Consider the following 14,066-nt stretch of genomic DNA (forward strand, 5'->3'; position numbering starts at 1 on the left):
ATCTAAAACTCAAATAAGAAAATTGATCTCTCCATTGAGATCCTTGCGAAATTCTGAGAAGAATGAGTATAAAGTTGGTTGCATTCTGAATCTGGCAGATTTCAGCCTTAGAGGAATCTGGAAGATTCCCTCAAGATTCTCAAAGATTCTCTTCCATTGGGAATCTACAGATCCGCTGCTCAAAAGGTAAATCCAACCTCACCACTACGTTTCCTGTGAAAATCTGAGAAGAATGACTGTAAACTTGATTACATTATGATAAAATGATTTTTTACCTCCCCATGGAATCTCAAAGATTCCTCACAGCGTCAAAAGATTCTTGTCTCGGAATTCGTGCCACATGGTTTCGACTCTTGGTTCCGCCTTGGGCTACTGTGCGGTGCTCCATGTTCTATCGGTTCTCCATTTGTTCTGCTTTCTGTTCTACACACACCGTGCAAAATGACTTGAAGGGCTTTTATATACAAATGAGCGACATATTTTTCCAAGTGTACCCACTTAGTTGTGTTGGTTAGGGTGGAGTGTTGGAGGTGAAAAGGTTAGGGGATCAAATCCCGCACCTGCCCAAAATTGGAATGCATGTATTATTTTGGCGCTTTAATTAAATGGAAAACTGTTATAAAGGATAACCGTTTGGGGCACACAGTTTTGTTGTTTTGATGTAACCGTTTAAATGTTTTTTTGGAGCGCGGTTTGGGTTGGGCCGCCCGTGGAGTAGGCCGAACAAGTGGCTGGGCGGGTTCGATTCCCACCAGCCCATAACTATTATGGGTTATGTTTGTTGGAGGGGGTGTGGGCCCGGTGGACCCGCCCATCCCAAGTTTAAACACATTTTGTTATGTGGGTTAGGGTCAGCAGGGGTCATGGCTTGTTAGTCCTTTTTTTAAATTAATTTTTGTTTTGGGTCCAATGGAGGTGGTGGGGATCATGGCCTGCCACCTTTTTAATATTTATTTTTTTGTTTTTACAACAATAGTAGTTTTTTTCAAATTTTTCGAAATTAAGGGATATTGGTTAATTTAAAGAGGCCACAATTTTGCCTATTTTCGGGAGCTAAGTTCCCACGCCAGTTGACGGTGAATTTGTAGGACACCTAAACCTAGCCCACAACCAAACTTTGACCAAAAATTTGACTAGATATTTCTCCCTCATACGAGCTTGGATTTGAGTGCCGTTTGCACCGTTAGAATTAGGGCGACGAGCACTTTGATCTGGTGCTAGACTGGGAGTGATCTAACCACTTTCAATTTTGACCATTTTTGAGTTCTCTTGGACTTCTACATGTGTCTAGAGCCACCTGGATCAATCCTCCCCACCGAGGAGCTTTTGGTCCTCCAAAAGCATGAAAATAAAATGCAACTTCTTTGTTTTTTGTCTGCACTTACAAGTGTCTGATAAGTTACCCTTCCTTCTCCTTCACCTTGTCCTTCAGAGTCATAAGCGATGATCCGCCACCTGCAACCTCTGCAAACATGTAGTACATTGTTTTTGCAAATTACATGCTTGATTGACATGACCAACTGATGACCCAAGCATCCCCATTCTTGCCACGAGTTTATAACACATACTCGGTGGTCAAGTTTTACATCAAAATGGAAATAATACCCCAACTATTAAAACAAGGCCAAAATATCATTGTTGCTTCAACAAGTGATGGAAAACAGATCATCACTGCAACACATGATTTACAAAAATAAGGCCAAACACTATTGTTGCTTTAACAAGTGATGGAAAACGCGACATCACTTTCACAGTTTAACATACAACACAAAATAAGACCAGACATCATTGTTGCTTAACAACTTCAATACACATAGAATATTTGTCACTAAAATAATAATAATTTTAAGCCATTGATGAAAATATACATTTTGCATATATAATAAAAAAATAAACATTTCCGTTCTTTTACCCTAAAAGGGTCATGTCAAATAACTGATTTTTATGGGAAAAATAAATAGAAAAAAGATGAAAAAATAAATTTTTTTATGATTATTTATTTACTTTAATTTATTTATGAATTTTATGTTTAAAAATAATAATATATGAAGTTTGTTTTTCCAAAAAAAATGATTCAAATAAAATTTCAAGCAAAAATATTAAAAACATGTAAAAAACTAAATAAAAAATAAAAAATAATTTGTTTAAAATAAAATAAAATAAAACAACCCAAAAAAATAATTTAAAACAATTTTTTTTTGTAAATCAACTTGTTATATTAGAAAAGTACATAGATTACAAAAATTTTGCTCGTGCAGACACCGGGCTGCCAAACTACATTGCAAGACCCCACAATATTACCATAAGAGACCACCATACGACCCCGAGCACACCACGCAGGGTGGCAGAACAAAAAGGGGTTTTGACTCAGACCAATTAACTAAACAAACACCTAACTAAAGCAGCAAACAGAGATCACTATCGACATACCAACTAAACTAGGTAGAGAGCACCAATGACCACCCAAATTACAAAAAACCAGCCAAGGCAAAAGCCAATCCATTTACTTCTTGAGCAAAATATGTTTATTGGAAGCTTCCGGAGCTGATTTAGTCATCGAATTGCTTGCCTGCACAGGCGTGGGATGATTGCTCTGAAAGTTGCCCGCGTGATCGTCCCTTCTATTCTCAACCAGCCTAGCATCCTGCTCAATGGTTTGCCTTAGGAGCTTAATTAGAACCGTGAGCTTCTTCGCACTTATCTTGAAATACAAGCTCTCTAGGATAGCCATGTGTTCCTTAGACATCGCCTCAATATTATGCTGGATTTGACGTAGTTGGTCCGCATAGCTTCCCTGCATATTTTGGGCTTTGGCTAACATAGTTTTCATCCTCCAACTTTCAGCTTGCGTTCTTACAAATTGGGTGGTGCGTGTGGTTACAGAGCCTGGATCCTGGATCCAGTCCACCTCCTTCTCAAGTTCTTGCTCTTTCAGTTTCCTTTCCTCTTCAGTGACCTTAGCCTCCAGGTCTTCAATCTTCCGCTTGTCCTTTCGCGAAGTGCGGGTCTCATATGCCTCCCTGTCTTTCTTTAGGTCCCTATTGGCAGAGGCATTTCAGCTTCCTTCCCCTGTCATGATCTCACTAACACACACAAGATAGCTTTGAGTTCTGCCGGCGAAAGAGACGGGTTCAAGCTTACAACGCGATAAAACAATGTTTTTGCCCCTGCCTGTTGCTGTAACTATATAGATGTCGAAGGAGGAGTTACCGACAGAAGACCGTTCCTTCCCCTTTAGCTTGCATGTCTTGTCATCATTACTTCTGTGCGGTGACAGTTTGTTTTGGTTATGTCTCGAATTCTTTCCCTTGCTGTCACCTCTTCTCTCCTCCTCCAGATCATGCCAAGTGTCCCATTGCTTGACGGGGCGTCGGCGGCACAAATCCTTAGTAATCATATCTGGGATGAGACTCCCTTCCTCCTGCTTGAGCATTGAATGCTCCTGATCTGCTTGTCCTTCCTTAATAGTGCCTGCGATACGCACAAATCTCTTCATGGAATGACAAGGTTTTAGATTACCGACCCAACAACCTCATATTTCGTTGGCCAAATCCTGCCTTAACAGCAAGGTACACTTCTCTTTTAATTCGGGGCATGCGACGTCCTGCCAACGGCTGTCCCACATGATAGTTGGGTGCTCAATTCCATAATTCACCAGATGGTCCGCAACCATATTGGCTTTACGTCGCACAACCTGAAAAATCAAGCCTTTTAGCTCCCCCAGATGTTCTGCTATGTTTTCAGTCACCTTGGCAAGTCTCCAGTGTTTTGTTACCTTGCTTGCTTTTGTTCCCGCATATAACTTTCTTGCCGCTGTTATCGCCAGCTGAGAATCTCCCTCAACCACCGTTGCGCCAACCTGAATCTTTCTGAGAATTCTGAGACCTTGCTCCATGGCAGCGAACTCCATCTCGTTGTTTGTTCCTTCTCCTAAGGCTCTGCTGTAGATATGTTGAATCTCACCTGCACTATTCCTAATGATGCCCCCGATACTTGCCAGACCTGGATTGCCTCTTGACGCTCCATCTAAAACAAAATTTAAAAACATTAAAAAAAAAACAAAAAAAATTAAACCTAAAAAAATTCAAAAAGAAAAACAATAGTAAAAAAAGAAAATAAAGCAAGAAACATAATTAAAAAAAAAAAAAAAAAACTATATTTAAAAAATAAATAAAATCATTACAATTGTTAAAAAAATAAAAATAATAGACAACATATTAAAAGATAAATTTTAAAAATTTAATAAAATATAAAATTTATTGAAAAAAATACTATGACAAAAGGCAAAAATTAAAAAATTAAAACAAAATCTCAGTTTCACAATCTTTGTTACAACACTGACCTTCCTAGCCTTTTAAAATGTCAAAATTATAGCGAACTTGGGAGGCTTCTCTCCAAGCTTTTTGAGCATAGGAATAAAATCTGAAATCAAAATAAATAATTTGTTTCTTTAGGTCCAATAGACCAATGTTTGGTCTCAGCGGACGTTAACCACCACCACCATCATCATCATCATCATAAAAAAGAAATAACATCAATTTAAAAAGGAAAAAGAAAAACATAAAAAACATAAAAAATTAAACTAAAAATAAAAATAAAATTAAAAATACATTAAAATTAAAAAAAAGTTGTTTGACCAACCCCATCTGCGATGCCAAAGGGCCACTAGCATGGTGACATAATCAACACCACCCTTTTAGCGCCGCGATTGGGGCACTGGGTTGATTCCTGGAATCAACCCCCGCCCAAGCCACCGTGCACATTGCCTTGGACGGGATTGATTTTAAAAATCGACCCACTGCCCCGACTATGGAGCCAAAGGCCCCCTGGAGGGCGGTGCCACTCTTGTTGCCTGCCAAAAACCCTTTAGTGTTGCAGCTGAGGCTGGTCCGTTGAGATGTTTTTATTTTTTTTCCTTTTGTTTTTTCTTATATATATATATATATTTTTTTTTTTAAATTTATTTGTTTTAATGTTTTTTGGCTTTTTCTAATTTTTTAAAATGTTTTTTTTCTTATTTTAAAAAATATTTTTTAATGTTTTTTTTGTTTGTTTTATATATATATATATGTTTTTGTTTTTTTTTTTTTTTTTTTTTTTTTTTTTTTTTTAATTTAATATTTTTAAGGTTATATTTAATATTTTTTTTAATCTATGTTTTTATAATTTTTAATGATTTATAATTTTTTAAATATATTTTAAAATTGTGTGGAAGATATATATATATATATATATATATTAATTTTTCAATTTTTTTTTTTTTTTTTGCCCTTTTTAATATATATATATATATATATTTTAATTTTTCAATTTTTTTTTGTCTTTTTAGTATATATATATATATATATATATATATATATATATATATATATATATATATATATATTTTATTTTTACTTTTTTAATGTCTCAATTTTATTTCACCCTTTTTCCTCTTCTTATTTTTTCTCCAAGAGTTAAGGTTTCTATGAGTAGAGCAATTTTGGTTTGACATTTACAGATCCATCACAATTATTTTTTTTAGAGGATGTTTCAAGCTAGCAAATGTGATTTTGTTTTGTTTTCTTATATAATTTTCATTTATTTAGTTTTTTACATTTTTTGGTTGCATGGTTTGTGTCGATGTTGGACTAGTAACCCGACCCCACTATGGGCCAATTCGATAGTTGATTTTTAAGTTTTCGTTACAATGGATCAAATCTGTGTCCACTATGTGTCAATTTGATGGTTGAATTTTAAATTTTCATTGCGATGGGTAAAGCATTGCCCCCACTGTGTCAATTTGATGTTTGATTTTTAAGTTTTTATTGCAATGTGTCAAGTTGCCTTAGGCTAAGATTTTAAAAGAGTTATGTTTTTAGCACTTGGTATAATGACTCTTTGAGTCGCCTTAGGCTAAGATTTTAAAAGAGTTATGTTTTTAGCACTTGGTATAATGACTCTTTGATTTAGGTACTCATTTTTAAGGTTTTTTTTTTTTTTAGTTATGATATTTGATCTCAAAATATGTTGAAATTAAAGGTATTTATAGTCATGATATTTAGATTTAATGCCATGACTGAACAATATTGAAATTTTAAGGTTTTTCAGAGTCGTGATATATTATCTTTAACACATGGATGAACAATGTCGAAATTTTAAGGTTTCTCAGAGTCATGATATTTATCTTTAACACCATGATTGAAAAATGTCTAAATTTCAAGGTTTTTCAGAGTCGTGATATTTATCTTTAATGTCATGGTTGAAAAATGTCAAAATTTTAAGCTTTTTCAGAGTCATGATATTTATCTTTAACACAGTGATTGAAAATTGTTGGATTGTTTTAGGTCTTTTGAAGTTGTGATATTTTAACTTTAACGTTATTGCCACAAACTATTTGAATTTTAAGGTTTTTCTGGGTCATGATATTTTATATTTAATGCTATGTTTAAAACAATTAGAATTTTAAGGCTTTTTAGAGTCATGATACTTTATCATTAATGCCATGGATGAAAATTATTAAAATTTTAAGGCTTTTCAGAGACGTGATATTTTATATTTAATGCCATGCCTAAAAATTGTTGAAGTTTTAAGGTTTTTCGGAGTCATGATACTTTATCTTTAATTCCATTGCTAAAAAAATGTTGAAAATTTACTGCGAATAATAATAATAATAATAAGGGTATTTTTTCATGATTTTTGCACAAAAAATTGTGGTTTTACTACCATTTTAAAATTTAAATGTTAAAAAAAGCGAACGTAAAAAAAATGTTGTTACAATATACAACTTTTCGATTTTGGGCTCTTTTTTCATGTTTTCTGGCTAGAGTTCTCGTTTTGAGGTTATAGTTTTCATTAAGTCGGTAACTATACCATGAAGAATTTCATAACACTATCCCATCCTTATTATCTAATCTGTAAACTTCGTGGATATTCCATTGGACAGTTCATCACAACAAATTTGATAATACTATATTAAAAATCCGAGATTCTACACTATTACAGGTTTATTTAATTTCTAGATTTGTAAAATTAACTATAATTAGTACATGCATGTAAAATTAATTCAAGCAGAAAAGTAGAGAACGACAAAATAATCTCACACACACATAATACACAAGATATGCTCTCTGGGAAACCCTTCTGGGAGAAAACCCAGCTGGAAGGTGAGGCCGCTTTACGCTCTTTCTCTGTATAGAAATATGGCTGCAGATACAAAGAAGTAATTTCTATGGCCTGTGAGCTGCTACAATGCATAGATCCTCTGCGTTCTCTACTTCCTATCTCTCCTGGCTATCTTTGCTCAACTATGGAACAAAATGCTCTCGAAAGAATGGAATGCCTCTTCCTCCTAGTGGCCCGGTTATAACACAACCCGATAGCCTACTGGTGGTTAAGTTTGACTACATCAACTCTTAAATAGAGTTACAAAATAGAATCTTATAGAGTCTTTTACACCAAAAACATGTGGCTAGCCCATTTTCCATGAATAACGGGGGCTAACGCGACATCATCTTGAACTATAGGTGTGAAAACAAGAAGGTCAAATTCTGAGTGGCATAACTTTTGCATACGAACTCCGATTGACGCGATTCTTGTGCCGTTGGAAATCTCTGTGTGTAGAATAGCATGAAACTGTGTGGTGTTTTAGCAACAAAGTTTTACCCCCAAAAAAAATCGTTTGATGCCTCAAAACGCTCCTAGAAGGTTCCAGACCCCGTTTCGCCAAACTGGGTCCCACCAATAAAAATGGTCTGGTGCGCTGATTCCTCCACTTTTCCCACTCGAAATGCATCGAGATGGATGAAAAGAAATATAATGATCCAATTCAGATCATTATCCTTCAATTTTCTTTAAGATAATAAGTCACACAACCCTGTCATGGGCTTTCTCATTTTTTAAAATCAAAGCATTTCCATTGCTCTAATGGAAAACCACATAATGGAAAACCACATAGGCACACTTACCAATAGCCTTTCCTCTTCCATGAAGAAATCTAATATAGACACCTACTTCACTCAGTTTCTAGGTGAGTACTCGTACCAACTTTATTTAAGGAAATTATCATCCCTGTAAGGCATACATCTTCATATATGGTTTGCATACCATAACTTTACCTTGCTGGAAACCGACTTACCTCCTTCTCCATAGTCACATTAACCTTCAAGCCATTACCATGCATTATACAATTTACTCAAGGGTACTTTCAAATATGCTCCACATACCTTTATATTCTCATACACGAGCATACTTGTTTGTATTACCTCACACATGATTCCCCCACTTAGATTTTAAACAAATATAGTTTGTAAGAGTCTAATTTTCTACTTATTCATACCATAATCAAAATTATGACTCTTCTTGCCATGAGTTTCCTTCTCTTGCACATATGCATCCATAAGTAACATGTGCCACACAACCTTTCATTGAGGCAACCTAGGTAGTGCCAAATCTTCCCGAAACATATGATTCAAGTAGCTCTTGCTTTCTTAACAACTTAGTTAATACATGTTAAGCCCTATATAAGCCCTGTGTTAACCCTAAAATTCTTTATTAAACCCAAAATATTGAATGATTACATTTCTACTATTATATTATTATGTAGGCTAGAACCTCTCATGGTCTCATTTTATTATAATTGTACCCTTTGTCTTCTATATATATATACTAAGGAGACCTAGTCCTATGGTCATCAAATATTGCATTGTACATTATATTCATTGTAAAATAAAGTTTCCCATTGAAGAGGAACATATTTATTGGTTTCTTAACATTTTTAAAGCACAAGGTTCATAACATTTGGTATCATAGCTCATGATCCTAAGGTTTTGATACTGCAAACAAGTCATCATGCCATTTTTGCTATAACCTTTTTTCTATGAGATTTTTGATAGTGAAACTTACAAAAGATTGATTAAAGATCTCAAGTAACATATGGTTAAAATTTAAGTTCTTTGTTTTTTATATTTTCATATATGTGTGTGTGTGTGTGTTCAAAGGAAGTTAGGGTTTCTTAATGCTCCTGAAAATAACTTCAAACATGCTAGTTCATAATTTTCTATATATATTTTTTCTTGGAGGTTTCAAAAATTCAAGCTTGGAACATATTGAGGATAAATATCAATGGAAATATATTTCAAATTTCAGATCTTGGTTCAATATAATTTTGGATATATCCTTTAAGGAATTTAAGGTTCCTGAATACTCGTGAAATCAATTTCCAACATGTCAGTTTGGAATTTTTGCAATATTTTTTTTCCTAGGAGGTTTTAGATAGTGAAACTTGACCATATAATGAGATAGTTTGGGTAATATCTAGTTCAAATTTTGGTTTGTTATACTTTTGGATTTATACCCTATGGAATTCAGGGTCCGTCAACAATCCCGAAATAAATTTTAAACAGGCCGGCTTGCTATTTTTTCTATATCTTCTTTTATGAGACTTTTTAGACCGTGAAATAGTAAGGAATTTATGAGACATATATAAGTACCTCAGTTACAAATTTCAAAATTATATTTGAATAACTAGACACATGGCACACTATACAAGTTTCCTCATGGGAGAGGCCAAAAATCAATGAGTTTCGGGAAAGTTGTCATAACTATCACTTCACATCAAATTTTGGTCAAACTTGTGGTAAAATACATATCATAGTATTACATACCAAAGTTTCATATCTAAAAGAACTCAAATAACAAATATATATCAGGAAAAACTTCATCCATTCAAATATTATCCAAATTAATGTATGTAACTTACAAGTGACTTACTTGTTGATTAGAATATCCCATTTTTTCGGTGACTAAAAGTTTTGATAAAGAGGAGTATTATTATTATTTTCCAACTGTTGGCATTATGGTATGGATGGTTCTAGCTAGCTAATGTTGGCATTGGTTTCATGATGGAAGATAGCATATGTTGGCATTGATCTAAACCCTATGTAGTATAACTTATGTATTGATGCCATACTTGTAGTATGGTTGCAGCTAGTTAAGTTGGCATTCATGTCAACCTTGATGGTTATATGATGGCAATGTGTGGTTGATGGTTCCTCATGTGCTAGTGGTGTTTATGTTCTTTTTCATGACCTAGTGCATGAACTAGAGGATGACTTGTTGCATTTGTGTGTTTTTTTGATGATGATGTTGCAGAGGTGCTACAGAGAGTGTTCAAATGTCTTGCATCTTGTGCGGGTGTCAAAGGAGAGTAGATGACTTGTTGAAAGTCATGTCAACCCTTGTTTGTTCGATTATAGGTCAAATTGACAGTGGAACTTTGGAGACATGTTTGATTCATTTGCAGAGGTGTCATAGAGCTTAGCAAAGGTCTGGAGGAAGTTTGACATGTTTTGGAGAAATTTTGACAGGTGCAGGGGGTTTTACAGGTGAAGGAGATGTTGGAAAATATATGGAAGAGATGTATTACTAGATGAAGGTCATCTATTGTAGGAGATGAGATTTATGAGTTTTATTCTTTGTTTAGGGACTCATGCTTAGTGTCATGATGAAAAATTGCTTGTGGGAGATGAGCAAAATGTCCTAGACATCCTCCTGAAGTTGGGATGGAAAATACCTTGAGGAAGGAGACGTAATGAGGGGTAACACAGGCTGCTAGTGGTACATAGAGCATTACTAAGACTGGAAATGGCTTGGAAAAGAGATTTATAACGTTGGACATGGATTAGAGAGAATGATTACTTTGTTTTGAAGTGTTTTTCCTCTAGATTCCTCGCACACATCGGATGTATTTTGACCTGTAAATTCATGGGAGATTCTATACTAATTTAAAAAGGCTGGGAATGGTTTGAAAAAGTCTTCCAATGAATGTGAACATCTTAAGCGCACAAGTAGTGGTGATAATGGCTTGATTTCGTCAACTTTGTGCACTCTTGATCCTAGTCCAAATGTGTATTTTGGCCTATATGTTTCATATATACTTCACTTTGGAGCTAAGTAATGGTTGGTTGAGTGATTGGGTGAGTGAGAGAAGGATGTATAGAAGAGGAATGTTTCAGACCAAGTTTTGAGAAGGATTGCTTCAGTGTATGAGTGCCAATGACTACAGAATGAGCAGATCAAATTGTTGAAGCAGAGTATTGATGCAGAACTTCAGATTGCAGATCAAAGCTGTAGAGAAATGCAACACATTTTGTTGGTAGAGATAGGGGTCTTGGTATAACTCCAAGTTTGTGACTCTCACATTTGTTTTGCAAGTGTTGCTGGTGCATTTGGAAGATAACTATAATGTTTATGCTGTTGATTGTATTATGCAAAATTTATATTTTGGAGTGAGGGTTTGATGTCATGGTTGAATGTGAGTTATGTTTTTGTTGTTAGTTGATTATGTTATTCATATTTGATCCACACATTGTGACCACTATTTTGTTGGTGTAGAAAGCATATGTTTGTGGTGATTTTTGATGATATTTGATAGAGAGTCTTGCTACTGAAGATTACGTTGCAGCGTTGAATAAAAGTTGAGTAGAGTGTATTGGATCTATTTTGAAAATATATGAGACTAGGTTCACATAGTGTAAAGGAGTGGTGACTTCATGAGATTGGATCAATGATTCTATAACATTTGTGAAAGGAACATTTTCTCCATCCAATGGGATTTGGATAGTCCAATTGGATTTGGACGAGGATCGTTGATCGTGGTGGCTTTTAGTGGATGGTTATCCATAGATCTGTGTGAGAACATAGTCTTTCGAGCTGATCAGTAGAATTGAGTTTCCTGTCTGATGGGAGTCAAATGATTGTACATGAGATTGAGTATACTAGTTGATGGGAGTCAACAAATCTATGTAAATGACCATTTCTTGACATAACATAGATTCGGAGTAGTGCAACAACATCAAGGGTGGTTTTTCTCCCGAAAAGGGTTTCCAACAAATATCTTGTGTCTCATTTGTGATGACGTGTTTATGCTTTGATGTATTGATCATTATTTCTCACATGGTTTTTTTGGTTCAGTTGCTTACATAGTTACATGTTTATTGTTTATTCATATGCATTGGCTGCTAACATATTGTGAGGTGCTGTAAATTTATGTGTGATTTAGTTGAGAAGTTGAAATTAGTAAAAATCATATATAGATCACACTACAGATTCACTCCCCCCGAGTAGTGCTCAGGGTTTCCAACAATTGGTATCAAAGTGAGGCTCTTGATTGCAGCTTAATCACTGGAGAGTAGATCATAGGATTATGGCCAAGAACAAGAGGAAATAATCTCAGAAAAAGAAGGGCCTTCAAAAACAAGAAGCTCAACCATAAGAGTCTCATCTTCCTAGTGTAAATGTTTCAACCAATAACGTGCGAAAATAAGAACATCATGAATCCAAAGGTATAAATATTAATGATTTTCAGTTAAGTTATAATTTTGATGATTCATATTTTGTTCATCATGCTGAAGTGATTAGTGAAGATGAGAATGCTATTAAGGTTCTTAGAGTTGATATTTCTAGACTAACAACTGCATGTAAGGATCAAGAAAAACTATTGCATATCTGTGATGATAAGGAGGCCAAGCTTAAGGAAGATATTATTAGTTTAAAGATTAAATTGGAAATATCAGAAAGAGTTGAGGAAGGCATGGGGAAGTAGTACAAAGAGAAGGAAGATTAGTGTGAGAGATTAGAAGCTAAAGTGATGTCCTTGAGAAAGCAATGGAAGATGGAGAAGAGCATCGTGGCCTTGGATAGTTTGCTTGAGATTTAGAGATCATCATTGGATAAATTTGGTCTTGGATTTCAAAAGGGTGAGTCTAGTTTGCATGTAGGTAAAAACACCAAAGTAGAACAAAAGAACATGTAATGAATAATGTCAGCAACAAGAGTAGCAAAGAAAGAAACCAACAACAAATAAATCAGTAGAATCAGCAGAAGCCAAGAATAAAACCTCAAGGAGCACCTACTTTTAGAAGATCATTTTCCCCAAGAGAGGATCATGGTAGATATGTAAAATTTCAAAGGAACCAAAGTCCCTTTGTTCCCTTCATGCATAAGGTAGAATGTTACAACTGTCACAAGTTTGGGCATGTTGTAGCTAATTGCAGGAGCATAACATATAGATCTAATCAACAGAGCTTGCAGTAGTATCAAAAACCAAGGATATTGGACAATAGGTATAATCATGCTTTTTATGGTTATTGTTATTCATGTAACTTGTTTGGCCATAAGGCAATTGATTGCAGATCTAACCCATGGAGGAGAGGCACATTATGTACAAGGTATAGATCTAGCATAAGTAGTAAGAGAAATGGTCCTCTTGCTTCATATCTTGGCAATGTGGAGTGCTATACATGCCATAATTTTGGCCATATGGAAAGAGACTACATGCTGCCCCGTTATTCAAGGAAAAACCAACAAGAGTAGCAACAAACAAGAGGACATAGTAGAAAATCAGTGAAGGAAGAAAAGAAGCATCCAAATACCATGTGGAGAAAGAAGGAGCAACAACTCTTCAAATCATGAAGAGCATCGCCTCCTGCAGTCCATGATTATTTCTTGCATATTTATAGAGGACTACATAGTTCATGAGGCGCATAACCTCAGGGGGAGTGTATGGTAGCATTGTGATAGTTTGATGAGTACAAGTCGTTGCAACAACATATGATGAGTTCATTTGAGACTCATGCACATTCAGGTCCACGGGATCAACATATATATTGGAGGTATATTGAGCTCAAGGGGTGCTATGCATGGTATGATATTTGCCTGGATTGTTTGGCATATTCTTCATTATTTTCACTCAGTTATTTGTAGTTGTTTTACATATGTTTTTTGAGTGAAAGTAGCACATTTTTCATCCATATATGCATGATTTTTCTCTGCACTAAAATTTAATTGAAAAGTTGTACAACCATGCATATATGAGTTCATTGCTTCAACCATGTATAAAGGTGACTTGAGATATGGACAATCCATGTGTAGGTTATTATATGCAGTTTATTACAACCATGTATTTACCATTGTTTCATCATTTCACATTGGTTGAGTGTCTGTTACAGATCCATTTGGGCACATCAACCCCAACTTACAGATCGATATTATTAGGGCCCATCAACCCCTAATGCAGTTGTTACATG

At 35.0% G+C, this 14,066-nt stretch overlaps 1 pseudogene; it reads right to left on the reverse strand.

Moving 5' to 3' along the window:
* LOC149162888 (putative inactive purple acid phosphatase 27 pseudogene) overlaps positions 1–2,746 on the reverse strand; it is a 31,368-nt pseudogene extending 28,622 nt beyond the window's left edge.
* Between the last annotated feature and the right edge of the window lie 11,320 nt (positions 2,747–14,066).

This window comes from Pinus tabuliformis, chromosome 5_2 (genome assembly GCF_031772625.1).
Source record: "Pinus tabuliformis cultivar Carrire ecotype Pingquan chromosome 5_2, CPIR1, whole genome shotgun sequence".
Lineage (NCBI taxonomy): Eukaryota > Viridiplantae > Streptophyta > Pinopsida > Pinales > Pinaceae > Pinus > Pinus tabuliformis.